This window comes from Puma concolor, chromosome E2 (assembly GCF_028749965.1).
Source record: "Puma concolor isolate L17-30 chromosome E2, mPumCon1.1.hap2, whole genome shotgun sequence".
In the NCBI taxonomy this organism is placed as follows: domain Eukaryota; kingdom Metazoa; phylum Chordata; class Mammalia; order Carnivora; family Felidae; genus Puma; species Puma concolor.
Window position 1 is genome coordinate 13,759,706 of NC_141681.1, and position 20,689 is coordinate 13,780,394.

The 20,689-nt window shown below is 48.2% G+C and overlaps 1 protein-coding gene across 3 annotated transcripts in view; it reads right to left on the reverse strand.

The window, feature by feature from the left end:
* Positions 1–12,053, reverse strand: part of ST3GAL2 (ST3 beta-galactoside alpha-2,3-sialyltransferase 2) — a 59,913-nt gene extending 47,860 nt beyond the window's left edge. The window contains exons 1-2 of one of the 3 annotated variants that reach the window (XM_086688919.1): positions 11,805–12,050; positions 7,965–8,103 (exon numbers count right to left, since the gene is read on the reverse strand). The gene's annotated coding sequence lies outside the window, so the exon portion shown is untranslated. Of the gene's footprint in view, positions 1–7,964; positions 8,104–11,804 lie in introns of all 3 variants that reach the window. The other 2 variants (XM_086688920.1, XM_025920731.2) reach the window with 2 other exon arrangements.
* Between the last annotated feature and the right edge of the window lie 8,636 nt (positions 12,054–20,689).

Sequence of the window (20,689 nt, forward strand, 5' to 3'; positions counted from 1 at the left end):
GCTGACAGGGGGCCTCCAGGAGGCGAGCATGAGGCGCAGACCAAGCACGCTAGTCAGTTTGGGCTGGCAGACAGTTCAGGAGGGAAGAACTAACTTGCTATCCACAAATATATGAAGGGCAGGAGGAAAGATGTACGATAAGATGGTCAGAATGAAAGAGGAATTCAGTCCCAAACTCAGAAGAGCCCCACTGCACTCTCTGAGCCCTTAGGAGTTGGTGAGAATTGCCCTCAAGCTCTTCAGACCTCCAGCATTTTGTTAATATATCATTCACGCTTTAGAACTCCCCTGAAGCCCCTCATGGGGACAGCTTTCCCTCTCTGGATCAGAGACTCAGGGACGTGACCCACCCGAGGCAAGAAGCCTGTGCCAGAATGAACATAAAGGCTCCTGTAAGTTGGAGGCTCAAAGCCCAGAGCTCTTTCTACAACACGTTGTTGCTGGCTCTGCCAAGCTGGGTCAAATACCTATTCCCTCACAAACTGGAGGTAGAAGTCAAAACTGTGCTATTTATCTATCTCTTCCTGAAACTGGCACCACAGTCCTGGGTGTTCTCTTCCAAGGGAGAAGACAGAGGGGCACAACTGTCCCCAGTAGGAAATAACCCAACATAATCCAGAAAGCACCACAGCCCTAGAGCTACATCCTTATCCAGGCCCCACCAGGAAACAATACGGAGGATGGTGAACACCCAGGAAGCCACAAGGACAGACGAAGGCAGCACCAGGGCGGAAGCCTGAGAGTTGGGCCAATGCCTCCTCTGTTTACTGGGACCAGTTTGATGCAACAGTGAGGGTCTTCCTCTTGTCAACAGACCCCTGCGTAACACTATCCACCATGCAGATGGCCCTGGGCCACCACGAAGAAGGGACCTTTGGCCATAACCTGCCTATGCCTGCTCTTTGACCTGCGGTCCAAAGGATGAATCACTCCTTGTGGCTAGGCAGTTGAAACAGTGAGAAAACACCTAAAAAAACCCCACTTCAACACTAGAAAGAGCCCCAGTCTACGTCAGATGAGCTGGGTTCTTTCACCTTTTTTTTTTTTAATTAAAAAAAATGTTTATTTATTTTTGAGAGAGACAGAGACAGAATGTGACTGGGTTAGGGGCAGAGAGAGAGGGAGACACAGGATCCAAAGCAGGCTCCAGGCTCCGAGCTGTCAGCACAGAACCTGATGCGGGTCTCAAACCCACGAGCTGAGAGATCATGACCTGAGCTGAAGTCAGACACGCAACCGACTGAGCCACCCAGGCACCCCTGGGTTCTTCCACCTTCTAATTTGAAGGCAGTGGGCAAATTTCTCAACTTCTACTTCCTGGTCTATAAATGGAATGGTTCAATGATTTGAAATTCCATTCTACATTTTATTTTTTTATTATTTTTTAATGTTTATTTATTTTTGAGAGAGAGAGACAGACAGAGCATGAGAGGGAAGGGTAGAAAGGGAGGGAGACACAGAATCCAAAGCAGGCTCCAGGCTCTGAGCTGTCAGCACAGAGCCCGACACGGGGAACTCAAACCGTGAGATCATGACCTGAGCTGAAGTTGGACGCTTAACCGACTGAGCCACCCAGGAGCCCCCCCATTCTACATTTTAGCACTTAGTTCTTAACAAGGAAAATTAATAAATGGCAATAAATCCTTATCAGTTTGTCCACAGTGGTGTTTCTGACATGTAAGTCAGGCATAGAACTACTGCAAGATCTCCCTGAGTCCAAACGCACACCGTGCACTGTCAGCTGCCTCAACATGTGGAGTCTCTGTCGTGGATGACAACCCTACTTTCCTTTGGGGAACCACCTCTCTTCAAATTTCCATTTCTGTGCCCTGTAACCCAGGCCTGGCCAAGGAGAGCATGAAATGCATTCAGTCACCATAGCGGGGGGTAGGGCCGGCCCTGCTGGCAGGCCAATGGGAACTGAGAGTGGCGTCATCACACACAGTGGTGGCACGGTCACACAGTGAGATGGATGTTGGTTGAGCCCCACCTCCCATCTTACCTGCATGTGGCCAGCCATGAGGCCAGCTGACCTCCTCAGCTATGAGTCAACCTGAGGCTGGATGAGTTGGATTTTTGGCCTTTGTAATTGAAGAAGTCCAATGATACAATCTTGCACACTTGTATAGCCAACTCCCATTTCATTTAAAGGAATTTTTAGAAAGCCACTTACTATATAACTTACCATGTGACGCAGAAGGACTGCCCTGAACCTGTCCCTAAAATCCCGTCCCCGATAGGTCAATCCAGCTGAGAGGCCACACAAACAGAAACGGTCCTGGGATTCCCCAGCAGTGGCCCAGTTCTGGCCAGGACCCTAGTCCTTCTCCAGCCAGAGACACTGTCCAGATAAGCTGATGGTGAGGGAAGCTCTGACACGCATGGCTTTCCTGGATGGTCCGGAGTCAGCACTGTCCACTGCCAGAGTCCTTCAATCATATGGAAGACTCAGCAGGGGAGGGTGTCATGCCTTTTGCTGCCTGGGAAGGCCCTGAACCAACTGAATCAGGCAGGAGAAGAGAATAGAGACCCTGGCTATGGGATACAATGGGAAGTCAGGACCCTCGATCCCACTCCTCGTTTGACAATGGATTTGGGGGGATCCCCTTCCAAACCTGTTTCTCAACCTGTTAAGGGTCACATCTGGCATTTCAAATGTTGCCAAACTTCCCCCTGAATTCTAGACCCATCTATTTCCTTCATTTCTGGATGTCACCCCTTGATGATATGCCTTAGAGGTGCCCCAAAATACCTCAAACTCAACCTGCCCCAAACCAAACTCATGTATGCTCTAAGCTCCCAAACCTGGTCCTCTTTCTGTGTTCCCAGTTTCTGGGAAAGGGACATCATCCATCCAACCCTGAAACCTAGAAGCCATCTGTGCCCCCCTTTCCTTCAATCTCCCTCAGTCAACCTCATACCAAGTCCACCTGATTTTTACCACCTAAATCTCTCATCTTTCTACTTTTCTATGTGTCTATCACTATCACACTATCCAGGGCACTGTCAACCTTCACCTACAATAGCCCCCTGACTGTTAAAGCCCCACACCTACTAGAAACCCTCCTATGCATTGTCCACAGGGGAGCCAAAATGATCTTCACAAATGCAAATCCCATCAGATCCCCATCTCTGAATCCTTCTAGCAAAAGAGCCAGGCCTTCCCAAACACCAGAGCTGGCTGGGTGAATGGCAAGGTAATCCTCAGACCAAAATGGACCAGGCAGATCCAGAAGATGATGCTTAGTCCAAAGCCCTGGCCCCACCTTAGGGTGGCTTCCCACCCTGGGGTCAGGCTCAGAATTGGCTCCGTCTTGCCAGGATTGACCCCTCCCCCCAGTGCAAGCCTCATCTGACCACAGATGGAAACAGGAGCTGGCGGCCAGGCAGGGGAAACCCAGCTGGGCTGAAGCCAGAGACTGTATTTCAGGAAGGAAAGGAGATAGACCAAGAGCAGTGCCACAATAGACTGTCAGTATCTGTGGGGCCGGCTGAGAGAAGGCAGCTGTCGGGAGTATAAAACTCAAGGAGTCTATCTCTTCCCTCTTATCAGACTGACCCTTGGCAGCCTCACAGCCTGTGGAGAACAAACAGTCATTAACAACTCCGCCCACACTTCCTGCAAACACAATCCTTGTGTGACCAGCCAGTCCTACAAGAAAGCCTGTTCCTTCCTGCACCAAGGTGGGTCTTCGAGCCCATTTCTTGGACAGACCCCTCCATCCTGGCCCTCCTTCTTGGGCAATTATCCCAAAAACCTTATGCTCTGTCCAAACTGGTCTCCTCAAGGTACCTAGTTGTGCCCTGCCCTTTCAGTTCAGGCCTTCGCATCCTGGCGAGTATGGGCTTTTCCTCACTGCCCTCCTCTCTCCTCTACTATGAAGCCCTCCCCCACCTCGTTCCAGACCTGCCCTGTATCCATGCCACTGATGTGCCCTTTCCTGTGACTGTGATCTCACCTCCCACCCTGGCTGTGGGGGGAAAAAAAGAAAAAAAAACCCTGGCTAGAGCAGAGCCCAGGGCATAAGAGGGTAGCATAAGAGAATTGGGAGCAGAAAGAAACAGGAACCTATAAACAGTCACTCTGGGGCCACTCTGGCCAGTATAGGAAGAGAGGAATGTGATGAGAGACCAGATGGGTTTTTCTGCCTGAATTCAGGACAGAATTAAAGTACAGGTTAGGAGGTGAGGATGAGAACAATAGGAGGCCTGAGGACAGATGTCCCAGAGCCCAATTGTCGAGAGATGCCCCAGCAGGCTGGCTGCTGTTTAGTCCATCCAAGCAGGTTAGAAGAAAAGTCAAACTGATTCCCATAAGGGTCTGGACCATATAGTGGCATCCTGGGCCCCCAGCATTGCCTCCCCCCTGAGGACATGGTGTTCCTCTGTTGGGTCTGCCAGATGGTTTGAGAGCAAGTCCTTGAGTAGGTCTTTAAATTCTGTATTTGGACTCTGAGGCCTCAGGAGAGGCAGGGACTTGCCCAGGGTCACACAGCATCAAACCCCCTGTGGGTAGGTAAGGCAGCAAGAACCCTGTATGTGTGCAACCAGACTGGGCCCTGGGCTGTGAAAATCATGGAGGGGGTCCCCTGACCAAACAAGCTGCTTCCCCTTTAGAAAAGCTAAGTCGGCCCTGCCCTGAAGCTCTGCCGTCCTCAGCCAGCTCAGGCCTCCATGTTGGCCTCACTGGCTGCCAACAGTGAAGGCCTGGCTGCTCCCTGTTTTGCACAGGATGAAGAGCAGGGGAGGCGCACAGGTCCCGGGTAGGTAGAAATTACCAGGATAGGTGGCTCGAGTGGAAGAAGACACCTTTCAAAATACCTCACCCAGGTTTGAAAGGAGGTGAGGTGTCTTCTGTGTTATGTACAAAAAATGCCACTTGAGAGATCGAAATTTACATTCATCCTACAAGTTTGTCCACGGCTGCTTTTAGGGTCAAGTGTGAATTACTCTTCAAGCACTGAGGAAGTGCCTTCATCAGGCAGCTGCCACTTCGGGCTTTGGCTGAACCTTCTTGATGTAAATTGTTTACTCCCCATTTCATAGCATCTTCCTGCCTAAGGAAGGCCTTGACTCCTCTCCACTAGAAGAACCTGAACAGGCCCCCCATTCCTCTCCTCTTCCCCTTCACTCTTTCCTGTGGTACCTAGGCTCTCTTCCTAAGCGATGCCAGAGGCCCCAAGAACCCAGAGGCTAAACAGGCATCAGTCCAGGGAAACACCAAGCCCTCTGGGACAGGACAGGACAGAGAGATGGCCAACCCCTGGAAAATCCCTCACGGCCTGCCAACCCCAGACTCATATGGCTCTCTAGAGAACCCAAGAAAGACAGGAACCAGGAGCAGCTCAGGGGCTCTCTCCCTTCTTCTGCCTTGCCGGCATAGCCTCAGTCCCTTTGGCTGCTGTTTTATTTGCATAGCCAAAGGACTCAGCACAGGCCCACAGAGACTTTCATTTCCTCCTAACTCTGGTTCTAGTTCACCATTAGCATCAAAGGATTGGTATTTTGTCTTTAACTGAACTTGGGTGGGAATGAGGGTTGGAGGGAACTCCATTTATGGGTCAAGGGAGATTCAAAGTTCTCCTAATGTCCCTTTCAACCCAAAGAAAGCCTGCAAAGAAGGAAGGAGGGAATAGGGGAGGAGCTGTGGGGGTGACAGGAGAGAGGAGGGGGCATCTCCAGCCCATCCCCCAATTCCCCCACCTGTGTCTCTTCCTACAATCCACCTCTCACCCTCCCCTCTTCACTATTTCTCCAAATTCCCTTTAGCCACACAAATAAATAACTTGTTGATTTTTCCTCACCAGAGCAGCTCCCCCTAGACCAATTAGCTATTTGCATTCATTACTGATTTTCTTCCTCAGAAGGCTACTGATCTGTTCAGGCTGGGAGGTTGCTGCCTACTGGTGGTGCTAGGACTTTGCAGCAGAAGGATTCCAGAAAGGGCAGAGCAGGATAAGGTCCCTAGGTCATGCCACAACACCCCAGGGTCCCCTGCCCTCTCTCAAGCCCTGCAAGGCTGCTCTTTCGGAAGCAGGAAGGGCCTCACCCATGAAATGCACAGAAGTGGGGCTACTTTTTGTGTCCTTCTGGTATGTTTCCTATCCTGATTCTACAGAAGAAGAGAAGGAGAGAAGAGAGACCCTAATGGGCAAAGACAATAATTCAGGAAGAGATGAAAAACAAAGGACTACAGGACAGAGAACAAAGCCCCTCAGGGCAGGAGACTCACTGGCTCTGGCTCCCCTCCCACCTCAGCAGCCCGTAAATGGCTTTCCCTCCCTGGGCTTCCTCTCTTGCAGAGTCACATTCCCCTTGAAGGAAAAAGCTGAGTTGAAAATGCTTTTAACACTCGATTCCAAAACTATTTGTTTTGTTTTAACACTACTATACACAAATAAAAATTTAGCATTGATATCAAAATCACAATTATATTTTTCTCTAAATTTCCCTTGTCCTTGGTTCACCTTATTGTACATGATACTATGCACTACGTTTATAGATTGCAAAATATCACATATATTTGAATGCCAACAGCTGGAGCTGAGGGGAACAGTCCTCTTCACTCCAGAAAGATGACCTTCTCTCTGAGAATCTGTGGGGATAAAGTACCCTCTGGCATAGCTCCTCCTGCCCCCCACCCCAGAGAAGACCCTGATCTCTCCTTCCTATTCCTGTAAGAAAAAATTTCCCCAGTTGTCAGCTAGAAAGTTGGGGGGGGGGGGCCCAAAGCCCAGCCTATGCCCTGGAGCCTTAGAGGAGATCTGCAATGGCAACATGAAGGCTCCACTGACAATATGCTGTAATTACAATAATGATTTATAAATCAGCACCAAGAAATCCTCTAGAATGGCTGGTTACGGACACATACAGGCATCCCTGGTGAGCACAGGACAACAGGAGGAAAAGCCTGCTCTCCCCAGATAACAAGTTCAGACCCTCCCCTTCAGAAATGTCACTCGGAGATGTCTGCCCTAATAGCAAGGACTTACTGTTACCAAGCACCCTGAGAAGAAAAGAAGCAAAACCTGAAAACCCAGGTCCCCAGAGATGTGAGGTAGGCCCTTGAGTTAGTAAGGGCTCAGGTGTGCGAAACATGGGGCAGGGAACTGAGAGTAGGAAAGGGGAAGGAAGGAGAAGCCCATACTGGGCTCATGTACGCAGAGAGAAGAGACCCAGGCGTGCTCAGCCTGCGCCATGGAGCCCCAGCTGCTTTCAGGAGGTGCAGGGCTTCTGTGGCTTTAGGGCCCCACCTCCTCAGAGCTGAGGCCCCAAATTTCAGGAAACGTTGAATCAGGAGTAATGAGCTCACCAGGGTTCCAGACATGCCATCAGCATCCTCTGTGCAGCTCCTCCAAAGTAAGGCCACATCATCTTATCCTGCAAACTCTTCCTCCTCCTGACCATTCTGTGTCTGCTAAAGGGACCGACCTCATCACCCAGGTACTGAAATGTCCAACCCCAGCCAATCAAGTGGCTGTTCCACAAGACGAGATCTACTTTCACAATCTCTCTAGAATCAGTCTCTTCTTTTCCATTCTTACTGCCAAATTCCAGCTTTCATTATGTCTCACCTGGACCCTATCTACTTAGTTTTCCATTTCCTCCCTCCCTTCTTTTCTTGTCCCCTTATGACCCACTATATCCTGTTGCCAGTCTGCCCCTTGCCTGCTCAGACACTTGTCAGAACTAAGTGTGCCATGTGCTAGCTGCCAATCCAGGTCCTCATCTAGTGGCTTTCTGGACTGATCTCCTGTAGTGTCCATTTCCTCTTCTTCTGGGGACTTTAACTTTTGGACACAGTCTGGGTGTGGGGGGGTGGGCAGGATTGCCTTACCATGCCACCAGCCCTCCCTGCCAGGCTGGGCCAACCAGCCATTTCCTCCCTGGGATGTGAAACCCAAATTGTGGTGACAAAATTACTGAGTACGGTTGCAGCAGATTTATCCTGGCAACAGTGGTACCTTGAAGTCAGCTGGCCTTTGGTTCCTGCTGTACCACTCCGAGACCCTGGAGGGGACATGGGTGTTGAGTCATCTGATTCCAGGAGTCCCTACAATCTTCTAAGGAAGTCCTTTCCTGCCAAAGTCAGCCAAGTTGTTGCTTGTAACCAAACAGGATTTTCTTAGTGCTTTTTGACATACCTTTCCTATGTTCCAGCCAAATGGGAAAACTCCCTATATATAAGTGCCATTACAGCCTCCCTCTGGACCTGTTGGCCTGCACACCTCTCCATCCCACAGGCAATGCTGGAGTTCTACTTGCCTGCTCAGGGCCCATCTTCTGAACCTTCTACAGGGATGGCTTCTGCTTCCTGTAAACCAACAAGCCACTAGCTGCTCCTTCTGCCTTCAACTGTAGACGACACTGGTGTACTTGGCTTAGCCCCTTCGAGAGGACAGTGACTTACTTGGTCCTTATCTCCTCCACAACACCCAGAATGGTTTTAGGTTCAGTAAAATTCACCAGACTCTGGGGGCAGATAACCCAAAGGACAATTAGAGGCTTACTGGGCAAAGCAGACAACAAGTGACAAAGAATGTAGGGTGTGCCATCAGAAATACCCGAGTTTGAATTCCAGATCCTACACTTAAGAGATGTTTGAGTTTGGGCAAGTCTGGTAAGTTCCACAAGTCTCAGTTCTTCATCTACAAGGTAGTTACCATGATGCCAAACTTGCAATGTTGCTGTGAACATTTGACAAGCTAACATGTGAGAGCATCCAGCACCATGCCTGGCTAGTAGCTAAGCACACAGGAAACTCCAGCCATCATTCCAGCTATTAGTAGCTGGTTTAGTGAAGCTCTATCAGAGGGCTGGAGTCGGGAGTCCTAGGGCTTGTTGGGTGACCCACAGTGCACCTCTCTCTTCCACTGTAACCTCACTTGGATCTGGATTGGCCCTATAAACCTCCTGAAAAACAACAGGAGGAAAATGCTTCACAAAGTAAAATCATAATGTAAGGGATTCCTCTTTTCCAAATTTCAGAGATTCCCAGGTGTCCTGTCAAGTGCATGGCCATGACAGGACTCCAACTGGCAGATACTCCAAGCTGCTCAGTCTGAGAGGCAGAGTCAGGGAAAATGACGGTGTGGTTCAGCGTCTGCTTTCTCATGTGCACACAGCCATCCCTTTTCCAAAGCCTCGGTTCCTAAATGTCCTGCTTTTGTAGGGCCTTCCTTCAAATAACCATGGGGTGGTGTCCGCTCCGTGGTTACAGCAGGACTGGGAGCCCGGGCACCACAAGTCACCCTACCATTAACCTAACCAACACTAGGCAGTAGGAGAACGAAAGGAAAGGCTAACCCAGTGCAGCAGCCAGAACAAACCCGGGTTGGGAAGCAAGGCGGAATGAAGTGCCTCTTAAGATTTGCATCTGCCTGTATTAATCTCCCAAGCAACTGTAATAGCCCAAACCAGTGATTCTCAAAGCGTTATCCCTAAGGAGCTGAGCAGAAATGCAAATTATAGGCCCCACCCAGAATGACTGAATCAGAAAACTCTGGGAGTGGGGCCCAGCAATCTGTGCCTTAAACAGCTCTCTAGGGGGTTCTGATGCCTGCTCCACCATGAGGAATCTTGCCTTAAACCTTTAACCACAAGACCCTCCGCTTTAACTCAAACATTTGCTGAACACACATTTGAAGACCTTGCACAGTCTAATGGGGGTCCAAATCAAATACACAAGGCAGGATGTGGCATAAAAGAAGTCAAAGGAATCACTTTCCACTCCTCTTCCCAGACTCCTACCCTTCAGACCTTCTCTTGCCATGACTGGGGAAAAGAGAACACAAGTTTTGGAAACCCATCCCCAATGCTGCTATTTCGGACACCTCAATCACAGGTAGCTTTCTTAAGAAGAGTAATCCTCACCCTGAGGCATATCTCAGGTCCAGAAGCTTGGCATGTGGGGAAATGCTCCCACAAAGCCACGACCAGTGGTTCTTAGGGGCTTGGAAATTGGCCCCATTGGGGGGTTTGGGCTCAGAAAGTTCCTAGAGGGCCATGAACAAGCCACAGCACATCACAACAATGCATTCCTGGGCAGAGCCACTCACACAGGCCCCTGGCAAGCTTGCACACGAGTGTACAGATGCAGACATAAACACACACACACACACACACACACACACACACACACACACACACACACACACAGTTGGCCCCTTGGCCTCCCTTCCTCTAATCTCAAGTTACAAGGTTAAAGGCTTCCTATTCACAGCCAAAGGGGAGGGATTAAAGGGGGGTGCTGGAGCATCGAACCATCTGGTTCAGATAAAGATTGCTCATTCAGGACCCCAGCAAGGTCCCAGAGCCTCCTGAGCCTTCCTGATGGCTCAAAGACTTTCCTCCCTCCCCCTACTTCCCACAGAGAAACCCAGGGGTGATCCAAAGGCAAATTTGCCAAAGGAAGACTAGAAAACAAAAAACTAAATTAGGCATGTCTGTGCCACCTCTCTGAGCCCTAGTTCCCTCTTCCCTTCAGATCCTGAACACCACGACTAAACTTGAGATCACCGCCTACAGACACTGTGCCTTCCTCCACAAAGAGCTCAGGGCACCTAGCAGGCATCCTTCCTTGAACCAGCAACCCCCTCCAAAGTTAGCAGCAGATTCAAGATAAGTTTTAGGGGTGTGGTCTCCCGGATTCCTCTTATGCCACCAAGGTAAGAGGTTTCCTCCATCTCAGAGGGACTTCAGAGCCCCAGGCATAATAAGAGGGAGGGATGACCCACCAGCTTCTAGACAAAGCTGGGAGTGTGAGTTACTGGCTAGAAAGGACTGTTTCCCAGAGACTCCAGAATGCCCTGAACCCCCCTCAGTGGCTTTGGCTGGAAGAGGCTGCCAGTCCTTTTCTGCCACCACCACCCCCCCTCCCAATACCTTAGACTCTGTTCTTCAGTGCTTTACGCAGCTGTAAAGCAAGAGGCAAGATGGGAGATGGATGCAGTTGGCAAGAAATAGAAATTGAAAGGCTAACTTGAAAAAACAAGCCATTGGGTGGGTGACTGTCTACAAGCAGAGAGGGCCCAAAGTGGGATTTGGAAAGGAGAAGGGGGTTAACAGAAGTGGTAGAAAGCTAAAGGGTAACCTAAAGTGAGCTTAGCCCAGAGCTGCAGCAGGGGGCTGGGAAGTTTGGTCCAGTTACAGAGGAATGGCTGGAGGAAAAAAAAAAAAAATGACTTCCATTCCAAGGCATGGGCTCGGGCCAGCCCCCGAAAGGGCTGGAGCATGGTCTTGGCCAAGTTCCTGGTTTATGTCATGCCTCAGTTTCTCCAAAGTGGGAAGGAGGTCAGCTGTTAGATCTTATCGGAAAGAACTGGGCCATTGGGGGTGGCTAGGGGGCAGTGCCAAGTAGGGGAAAGAGGAGAGAGGTGCTGATGATGCAAAGACAGCCTGTGGCTAAGAGGTGCGGGGCAGGGGTCTCCAGATAGCGCAGAGGCCGGGAGCGCGCGGGGGGTTGGGGGTACGAAGTAGCCAATGGACAGTAAGTCAGGACTGGGGCAGGGAGCGCTTCCCAGAGCTGGGGCTGGGGGCTGCCACCATGGAGTGGAACAGTCGCGCCTCAAAGGCTGGGAGCGGCTTGAGGTGCAGAAGCAGAAGGCGGGGATGGGGATTGAGGCCAAGACAAGCGGACCCCCGTCCCCATGGGGGAACCCAGAGCTCCGACCCCGGAGAAGTTGCCGGGGTGGACCGGGCCGGTCTGGGCCGCTGGGCCAAGCCAGCTGCCCGCGCGGAAGGGGTTCGGGCAGCAAGGGGCCCGGGGCGCCCGCATCCCGCCCGCCCTCATCCCGCCCGCGCACCTCAATCAGCGCCGGGCGCAGCGCGGGCCATGCTCGCCGCTCCTGCCGCCGCCTCCGCCCGTGCAGAAAGCCGCCGCCGCTGGCGGCGTCCGGACCCGTTAGCTCCGCGGCTCCCTCGTCTGTCCGCAGCGGGCCAGTCCCGCCCTTGCCGGCTCTGCCCTCCCGGAGCGAGCCGCCGCCGCCGCCGCCTCAGTCCGGCCCCTCCCCCCACCCAAGCCCGGCTTGAAGGGAAGGGTGGGGGAAGGGGGCAGCTGCCCCCTCCCCACTCACATCCTCCCCGTCTCTCCCCTCCCTCCTCCACCCGCACGCGCATGGGCATGCTGGGATATGGAGTGCAGCCGGCGCTGAGCCGCTAGAGGTGCCCCACATCCAGGACTACAGCTCCCAGAAGATAGCGTGCGAGCCTTAGGGATTGTGGGCTTTGTAGTTCGACTGGAACCCGGAGGGGGGGCGTCTACCGCGTAGGAGGTGGGGTCAGGGGGGGATGGGAAATCTCCATTCCCAGAAGGCTGGGCTCCCCGCGTTTGAAACGGAGGATGTGGGGGTCTGCGGTGCCTCGCGCCTAGGTTGAATACCTGGATCCCCAGGGAGGCGCCAACTGTAGCCCAGGATGCCTCTCAGACGCGGCTGTGGCCAGCTGCGGCCGAGCCCGGCTGAAGGGGAAGCCTCCAGGCCCCCGAACAGCGCCTCGGGTACCGTTCCCACTCGCGCTCCCAAAGAGCTATGACCTGAGACCAGCTTGGCTTCGTGCCCGGGCTCTGCAAGCCGGAGCTGCGGTGGGGCCTCTGCGCCCAGGCCGGAGGAGAAGGGACTCCAGGAGCTGCGTGGGCGTGGGGTTTTCCCCACCCGGGAAAAGGGAGCCGAGTGACTGTGGGTTTCGCGGAGCGCTCGCACGCTGGGGCGTCTCATCCCAGTCGTACTCTTTTTTGTCAGATGCTCTTAGCTCCCTACTTTTTAGGGTAAGGTGCGCACATTTTAAAGATTTTTTTTCCATGTCTTCTCTTATCAAGTCTTTTCCCCAACTTCCAAACCTAACTCAGATCCGTCCTGAAGCTCCAGGTCGACTGCGGTTTCACCTCCTCTGGCAGAGCAGAAGGCTGTAGGTCAGTGGTTCTCAAACTTTGGCGTGTATTAGATTCTCCCGAGAGCTTGTTCACATACAAGGGGCTCCCACTCGCAGTTTGTTTCATTAACTCTAGGGTGGACCTGGGAATTTGTATTTCTAAGAACGTTCCAGGTAATGTTGATGTTGCTGTTCTGGGGAACCACTTTGAGAACCGCTACTGTTGTTGTTTATTCGTTGGACTTCTGGCATTGTCCTTCAAGGATGGGCCTGCTGTGGAATATTGGCCTCTGAAGAGCCAGACCATAGGAAGGCAGGGTCCTGGTGCAGTTTAACATAGTAATCCTCTTTTTAATTGTAATAAATAAACAAACCAATTCATCCAGTAAAGAAAAATACAGTGTGGGCCATCTGACTGAAAGGTGTTCCAGACCTTAGCCCTTGTCGTTTGCTCTAAAGCTGGGAAGGTTTTCAGTTGCCAAAGTGGCAGCTGAGGTGCACCTGGTGCTACCTCCCCCTCCCGCTCCCCCATGGATGTAAGCCAAGGGGCATGATCTCAATCCCAGAGGACACTCTAGAATCCATGGCCTCTGGGTGGGCTATGACCTAAAACAGGCCCCGAGAGTGAGAGGTGGGGAGGTGGGTTCCTGACCCATCAGGTAGACTCTCCTTACCACCTGCTGTCCTGCGGTTCTGGGAACTACAAAACTCTGGAGACAAAACTTAATGTCCATCACCTTCAGACATGATCCTAGACTCTTCCAGCTGTTAGGTGACAATGATTTGCTGCTTGACCAAACTTTGGCCAGACTAGTCTGAGCTCTCTTTTCTGTTAGGCCTCAACCTTGGCCTATAAAAACTACACTCTCAACACAAATTATTTCATCCATCCTCCTTCCCCCACATTAAAGACTTAAACACAATTAACGGTTTCGAACGGCTCAAAGCCACATCCCTAGGAGGACCCTAGCCCCTTTAAAGTACCTGTCAGAGAAAGCTTAAGGCTACCGAAAGAATTTACTGTTTGTGCTAGCCATTCCCTGATGATAGGTGACTACTCCTACTTACGCATTTACTAAAAAGGGCTTGCAACTGTGATTTCTTCCTCTGTCCCTTTGAGATGTATATGTATCTCCTAGAGCTCTGGTGTGCCTTTCCCAAAGACCTGAAAGCCATTCCTTTGAAATGTAATCATCAGGAAGGATAAGGCCTCGGTCTCCCAGTCTCTGTGGGAGGATAGAATCCTAACTTCGATAATTGTCAGCTAACAGGCACAGCTGGCCTAAGCATTTACACTGACCAACCCTTTGTAATTTTTCACTTCCCTGACTCTACTGAGCCCCTGCTCACCTCCCTCTATACTCCCTCATTCTCTCTTTAAAATACCCTGTCACCTCTACAAATCCAAATTGAGTTCAGTTCACACTGGACTTTTTTCCTTATTGCAGTAGTATATTCTTGGTTGAAATCTGTCCTTACCACTTTAACTAGTGTCTGGCTTTGTTTATCTTTGACAAAGGGGGTTTGTACTCAGTCCTCAGGGCCCAGGCTCCAGGCTTCTGCCTATGCACCAAGGGCCAAAGGGTGAGTTACTCCTAGGTCCTTGGGTAAGTAGCCACGTAGCCACCAGAGGCATTGGACTTTGACTAAAGTTAATTCTGGAATGCTTTCCTGTTTCCTTTAGATTTGTGTCCCCTACACAGACTACATAATCCACAAGCAACCTCTGCACCCCAGTCAAGTGCAATAGAAACATTCCCTTACATGCAGAAGGTAAGTGAAGGTTTTTGAGTTTACATCGATCTCCCAAATGTCTGTTAGCAGACTATTCAGGGAGAATTAAGATGCCCTTTCATGGGCAGGACAGAAAGACCCTCTCTAAGCCTCAGCTCCAGCAGGAACCCTCACTGTCACCCTTTACCACCTCCCAATTAGATGTCAAAATAGTTCACCCATTTCCCCTCCCTGGTTCTGCTTTCCCATCCCCTCCACCAATCCAAATTCTGCCTGACTGTCCAAAGTCTACCTGGAGCCTTCCTTGCTCCAGAAGGTTCTCCCCAACTGCCTCAGTGTGGCATTTGGATTTGAATCATTTACTGAAAAGCCTAGCTTTGCTGGTGAACTATCCAGTGCAAGAGAGGCAGTAAAACAGGTATTCGGGAGTTGGAAAGTGGCAGATAAAAGCACAGGGCTTTGGAGGCAGACAGCTACTAATAGCAAGGTGCAAAGAGGAGCTGGCTCCCTCGCTCCCTGGGTTTCTGTTTGGGGGACAGAAGCTTAAAGTTGGAGCGGTCTGACAGCTCCCACCCCGAATGCTGTGTGTGACTCGGAGCAAGTTACACAATTCTTTCATCTGTAAAATGGGAATGATAATAATGAAAAGACCTTATTTTTTAGATTTGTTGTAAAGATTGAATGAAAAATACTATGATCTTAGATAGGAAGACTATCCAAAATCAAGTTAATCTGTAAATTCAATGTGATTCCATTACCAATATCAGCAGGTTTTTTTGTTTGTTTGTTAATTTTTAGAGGTGGGAGAGAAAAGTAGATACACTGATTTTTAAAAATTATTTGGGAGGCACCTAATTTCAGCTCAGGTCATGATATCGTGCTTCTTGAGATCAGCCCTGTGTCCACTTCTGCACTGACAGCAGGGAGCCTGCCTGGGATTCTCTCTCTCTCCCTCTTTCTATGCCCTTTCCCCACGTTCTCCCTCAAAATAAATAAACAAACATGAAAAAAGAGAGAGAGAGAGAGACCTCATTTAATAGTATATACTGAAATAATATTTATGGAATGATAAGATGTCTGGGGTTTGCTTCAAAATAATCCAGGGTTGGGTGCAAGTATAGATACAAGGTTTACTGAATTGATCATCGTTGGAGTGGGGAATGATTGTTACTTGGGGTTCATTATAACAGCTTTTTCTACTTTTGCCTGTGTTTGAAGCTTTCCACAATACAATGGTTTAAACATTTTTTAGTCAGATCTCTGCCATATGTCTAGCTAAAAACCACCACCACCACCAAAAAGTGAGTTAATAGAAAATGGGAGATGGGAACGCAAACTGGTGCAGCCACTCTGGAAAACAGTACGGAGGTTCCTCAAAAAACTAAAAAATAGAACTACCCTACGACCCAGCAATTGCATTACTAGGCATTTATCCACGGGATACAGGTGTGCTGTTTCGAAGGGACACATGGACCCCCATGTTTATAGCAGCACTGTCCACAATAGCCAAAGTATGGAAAGAGCCCAAATGTCCATCGATGGATGAATGGATAAAGAAGATGTGGTGTATATATACAATGGAGTATTACTCGGCAATCAAAAAGAATGAAATCTTGCCATTTGCAACTACGTGGTTAGAACTGGAGAGTATTATGCTAAGTGAAATTAGTCAGTCAGAGAAAGACAAAAATCATATGACTTCACTCATATGAGGACTTTAAGAGACAAAACAGGTGAACATAAGGGAAGGGAAACAAAAATAATATAAAAACAGGGAGGGGGACAAAACAGAAGAGACTCATAAATATGGAGAACAAACTGAGGGTTGCTGGAGGGGTTGTGGGAGGGGGGATGGGCTAAATGGGGAAGGGGCACTAAGGAATCTCCTCCTGAAATCCTTGTTGCACTATATGCTAACTAATTTGGGTGTAAATTTAAAAAAAAAATTAAAAAAAAGAAAAAAGAAAATGGGAGATATTTTTGCAATTTATTTTTTATTGTTATTGTTATCTTTTTATTCTAGAGAGAGAGTGTGTGAGTGGGAGAGGGGCAGAGGGAGAGAGAATCTCAAGCAGGCTCCACACTCAGCTCTGAGCTTGATGCAGGGCTCAACCCCATGACCCTGAAATCATGACCTGAGCTGAAATCAAGAGTTGGACACTCAACTGACTGAGCCCACCCAGGTGCCCCCATTTTTGCAATGTATTTTAAAAGGTGAGGAGCTAATACAAAATGCTTTTGTAAATCAGTAAGAAGACCAAGTAATCACTAGGAAATGTAAAAATTATATAGAAAGAGAGTTCACAATAAAATAGAAAACAATGGCTCTGACATGAAAAGATGCAGAGCTTTATTTTCTAAAAAATCGTGGAAAACTATACATGAGATTTACCACCTTAACCATTTTAAGCATACAGTTCAGTAGCGTTAAGTAAATTCACATTACTGTGCGCCCATCACCACCATCCATCCACAGAGCTCTTTTCATCGTGCAAAACTGAAAAGTTCTATACCCATTAAACAATGACTCCTCACATTCTCCCCTCCCCCCAGCTCCTGACAACCACCATTCGACTTTCCGTCTCTATAAATTCGACTATGAAGTCATATCAGCATGAGGACAGTATTTGTCCTTTTATGTCTGGCTTGTTTCACTTAGCATAATGTCTTCAATGTTCATCCACATTGTAGCATGTGTCAGGACTTCCTTCCTTTTTTAGGCTGAATAACATTCTGTTGTATGTATGTACCACATTTGATCTATTTATTTGTCGTTTGACACTTGGATTGCTTCTATCTTTTGGCTCTTGCAAATAAAGCCACTATGAACACAGGTGTACAAGTTTGTCTTTAAGTCCCTGTTTTCAATCCTTTTAGGTATATACCCAGAAGTGGAATTGCTGTATCATATGACAATTCTGTTTTTAATTTTTTGAGGACCCATCATAACATTTGCCATAATGGCTGTACCATTTTACATTCCCACAGCAGTGACAAAGGTTTCAATCTTTCCACATCCTCACTAACCATTATTTTCTCAGAGCTTCACTCTTAGTAAAAGAAATGCAAATTAAAACCACAATGAAATATCATTTTTCACCTATCAGATTGGCAAAGACCAAAAAGCTTGATAACTATCTTGGCAAGAGTGTGGGGAACAGGATTCTTATACACTGTCAGTGTGACGGGATATTGGTTCAGCCTGGAAGAAGAGTGACTTGGTAATATCTTCATATTATATGTGCACACACCGTTTGACCTCGCAGTTTTTTTTATTTAAAAAAAATTTTTTTAGGGGCGCCTGGGTGGCGCAGTCAGTTAAGCGTCTGACTTCAACCAGGTCACGATCTCACGGTCCGTGAGTTCGAGCCCCGCGTCGGGCTCTGGGCTGATGGCTCAGAGCCTGGAGCCTGTTTCCGATTCTGTGTTTCCCTCTCTCTCTGCCCCTCGCCCGTTCATGCTCTGTCTCTCTCTGTCCCAAAAATAAATAAACGTTGAGAAAAAAAAAAAATTAAAAAAAAATTTTTAATGTTTATTTTTGAGAGAGACCGAATGCGAGTGGGTTAGGGGCAGAGAGAAAGGGAGACACATAATCCAAAGCAGGCTCCAGTCTCCGAGCGGCCAGCACAGAGTCCGACGCAGGGCTCAAACCCACGAGCTGTGAGATCATGACCTGGGCCAAAGTTGGACGCTTAACCGACTGAGCCACCCAAGCACCCCTTGACCTTGCAGTTTCTAAGAAAGTGTCCTATTTACACATTTTCTTGGTTACAACATTACAACATTTGTTACAACATTGTAAGAGCAAATATTAAAAATGATTGGCACCTATATGTTGGGGCACCTGGGTGGCTCTGTTGGACGAGGATCCCACTCTTGATTTCAGCTCAGGTCATGATCACAGGGTTGTGGGATCCAGCCCTGAGTCAGGTTCAGTGATGAGCGTGGACCCTGCTTAAGATTCTGTCTCTGTGGGTGCCTGGGTGGCTAAGTCAGTTAAGTGTCTGACTTCGGGTCAAGTTGTGATCTCAAGGTTTGTGAATTTGAGCCCCAAGTTGGGCTCTCTGTTGTCAGCATGGAGCCTGCTTTGGATCCTCTGTCCCCCTCTCTCTTTGCCCGTCCCCTATGCTTGTTCTCTGTCCCTCTCTCTGTCCCTCTCTTTCTCAAAAATTAAAAAAGAAGATCTAGAAGTTGATGATCCAATTTAAAGACTAAAATGAATAGATTGAAGCAGCTTCAATTGATAGTGTCTTTTGTTATTACTTCAATGGATAACAAACTACTGGAGAGCAGTGGACTGGCTTTTGTAGGTCAAAACAGACCTTCAAGAAATATTGATTAAATTAATGAAATTATTTTTTAGTCTCTGGCAGAACTGAATTGGCAGGCCACTCGGAGAGGTTAAGTGGCTCGTCCAAGGTCATTCTTATATAATATATATTACCTATTCCTTGTGTGCAAAGCACAGTGGAGAGCACTGTGAAATTGAAAAATTGGACCCCACCTTATAAAAGCTTGAGATTTAGTAAAGCATTCTGGCAGACACCATTAAAAATATCAAGATGGTGTGTGTGTGTGTGTGCACGTGTGTGTGTTTAAAGACTTTATTTTTGAGTAATCTCTAATTCAACATGGGGCTCAGACTCACAACCCTGAGATCAAGAGTTACATGCTCTACTGACTGATCCAGCCAGGTGCCCCCAAAATATCAAGGGTTTGTTTTTTTTTTTTTATGGTCCTTTCAATTATATCGATAGAGACCATTGTTCTGATGGATAAATTAAGGCACAGATCAAAGAAGCAGTTTCTCAAAAGCCATATGAAGAAACAGAAAGGTGCTGCTGACTATAACAGAGGTCATCCTCACATTTGTGGCCCATCCTTAGTGTTGTAGGGGATTCATTTAGGGGAAGCATTTCTCATCAATGTTCCATGCACTGCATCAGCCTTCTCAAACGTGTCCATGTCCTGTGAGATGCTCCTCTATGAAAGGATTCCATAACCTGTGTGTGAAATGTTTTAGACATCAGTCTTAAGGTTCCCCATGCAAATAGGTACTTTTTCCCTACCTTTGTCCACTGAGAAGGCCTGAGAGCAGTGACGCCCCATTAGCAATAAGCATGTTGAGCTTGTTGTTGTTGTTGAATTGAGGTGAAAATCAGATCACATAAAATTAACCATTTAATTTTTTAATTTTTATTCTACTATTTTTTTTTGGAGGGGGCACCTGGAAATTAACCATTTTAAAGCATACAGTTCAGTGTATTTAGTACATTCACAATGTTTTGTAACCAGTACTTCTATCTAGTTCCAAAACATTTTCATTATCCCAAAAGAAAATCTCGTACCCATGAAGCAATCACTCCGCATGCTCCCTCCCCTTAACCCCTGGCAACCACTGTTTTCTGTCTCTATGGATTCATTATTCTAAATATGTCATATAAATGTGGGGCACCTGGGTGGTTCAGTCGGTTAAGTGTCTGACTTCAGCTCAGGTCACGATCTTGCAGTTTGTGAGTTCAGGCTCCACGCTGGGCTCTCTGCTGTCAGTGCAGAGCTCGCTTTGGATCCTCTGTCTCCCTCTCTCTCTCTGCCCCTACCCCGTTCATGCTCTCCCTCTCTCTCAAAAAAAAATAAACACTAAAAAAAAAACCATATTTCATATAAATGGAATCATACAAAATACGGTCATTTGTGTCTCACTTTTTTCACTGAGCATAATGTTTTCAAGATTCATCCATGTTATAGCATGTATTAGCATTTCATTCTTTTTATGACTGAATAATATTCCATTGTACAGATATACTATATGCGGTGTATCCAGTATATTGGTTTTTATAGTGTAAGAAGAAAATAAACTTGTCTATCTTTGTTTAATGGCTCCACCCACCCCCTCTGCAGCAACACTTGCTAACATCTTATAGAAGCACTCTTGGGAAAATACTGCACAAGATATTTGCTAATGGCAATGGTCAGGCTTTGGGGAAGAGGATCCACCTAATGATGAAGTACAGTTAATAGCTCTCCAGAAGGGGTTCGCTGTTTATCAAGCCTGTGTTTTAGTTTTTAAAAACCATACCAGCTGTTT